Source organism: Lagenorhynchus albirostris, chromosome 11, assembly GCF_949774975.1.
Source record: "Lagenorhynchus albirostris chromosome 11, mLagAlb1.1, whole genome shotgun sequence".
Classification (NCBI taxonomy): domain Eukaryota; kingdom Metazoa; phylum Chordata; class Mammalia; order Artiodactyla; family Delphinidae; genus Lagenorhynchus; species Lagenorhynchus albirostris.
Genome location: NC_083105.1, coordinates 77,606,126 through 77,607,967, shown reverse-complemented (window position 1 = coordinate 77,607,967; position 1,842 = coordinate 77,606,126). Strand labels below are relative to the sequence as shown.

Below are 1,842 nucleotides of genomic sequence, written 5' to 3'. Positions count from 1 at the left end.
GCAAAGTCTGGAGACATTTTGTCACAACTGGGATAGAGATAGTGTTACTGGCATCAAGATTTTTTGGATAGATTTTTAATCAAACACATAAAGAACAGGAAATTTCCGTGTTTTTTTTTTAACATCTTTATTGGAGTATAACTGCTTTACAATGGTATGTTAGTTTTTGCTTTATAACAAAGTGAATCAGCTATACGTAAACATATATCCCCATATCTCCTCCCTCTTGCGTCTCCTTCCCACCCTCCCTATCCCACCCCTCTAGGTGGAAACAAAGCACCGAGCTGATCTCCCTGTGCTATGTGGCTGCTTCCCAATAGCTATCTATTTTACATTTGGTAGTGTATATATGTCAATGCCATTCTCTCACTTCGTCCCAGCTTACCCTTCCCCATCCCCGTGTCCTCAAGTCCATTCTCTACATCTGCATCCTGCCCCTAGGTTCTTCAGAACCTTTTTATTTTATTTTTTTAGATTCCATATATATGTGTTAGCATATGGTATTTGTTTTTCTCTTTCTGACTCACTTCACTCTGTATGACAGTCTCTAGGTCCATCCACCTCACTACAAATAACTCAGTTTCGTTTCTTTTTATGGCTGAGTAATATTCCATTGTATATATGTGCTACATCTTCTTTGGTTGTTTGGTTTTTTGATATTGAGCTGCATGAGCTGCCTGTATATTTTGGAGATTAATCCTTTTTAACCTGATTAAATTAGCAAAAGTAAAATTATTGATACTACCCAAGGGTGGGTATGAGGAAATGGGTACTCCTACATACTTAAACTAGCACACAATATCTATTTAGATTTTAAAGATGCACAGCCTTTGACTTAGCATTTCATTTCTAGGAGTCTACTTTGCAGAAATATTAACATAATTATGAATACACAAATGTATAGGGATATTTTCTGCAACATTGTCCATAATAAAAAATTCTAAGTGATCTATCATCTACCAAGAGAAAAACTGTTAAATAAATTATAATATTCCTTATAAGAGACTACTATGCAGCCATTTGGAAGAATATTTTGATATTTTTATGCACTGGTATGGAAAACATCTGTAATACAGTAATAAGTGAAGAAAAACTATAATAAAAGGAACTTTTTCACTCTAAGTGAAAAAATAGAACTGTATGTATAGTATGATCTAATTTATATTATATGTTTGCATCTGGACAGTGAAAAGTATGAACAGAAAGACGCTATTAACTGTGGTACTCATCTGGAGAGTACGTTCTGCAGTGAGCTTTTTTATATTTTATATCATTCATTTAATGACATTGTTATGGGCTGAACTGTGCCTCCTCTAAATTCATATATTGAAACCCTAACCCCCAGTGTGACTGTAATTGGAGAGAGGGCCTATAAAGAGTTGATTAAAGTTAAATGGTCATACTTGTGGGGCCCTTATCCGATAGGACTGGTATCCTTATAAGAAGAGGAAGGGACACCAGAGAGCTCTCTTTCCACATGTGTACAGAGGAAAGGCTACGTGAGAACACACTGAGAAAACAGCTATTGTGCTCACTTTGGCAGTACATATACTAAAATTGGAATGATACAGAGAAGATTAGCCTGGCCCCTGCACAAGGATAACACACAAATTTGTGAAACGTTGCATATTTTTTAAAACAAGATCAACACTTAAACACACACACAAAAAGACGACGAAGAAGACAGCTATCTGCAAGGTAGAAAGAGGGGTCTTACCAGAAACCAGCTCAAGCTGCTATAACAAGATACCACAGACTGGTTGGCTTGAGCAACAGACATTTATTTTCTCACAGTTCTGGAGGCAAGAATTCCATGTTCAGGGTACCAGCTCAGAAGAAATA

At 36.4% G+C, this 1,842-nt stretch overlaps 1 non-coding gene across 1 annotated transcript; it reads left to right on the top strand.

The window, feature by feature from the left end:
• Positions 1-1,527: 1,527 nt before the first annotated feature.
• On the top strand, positions 1,528-1,634 carry LOC132530147 (U6 spliceosomal RNA). Its single transcript, XR_009543703.1, has one exon. It is a non-coding gene; the product is annotated as a U6 spliceosomal RNA (small nuclear RNA).
• The last annotated feature ends 208 nt before the right edge of the window (positions 1,635-1,842 follow it).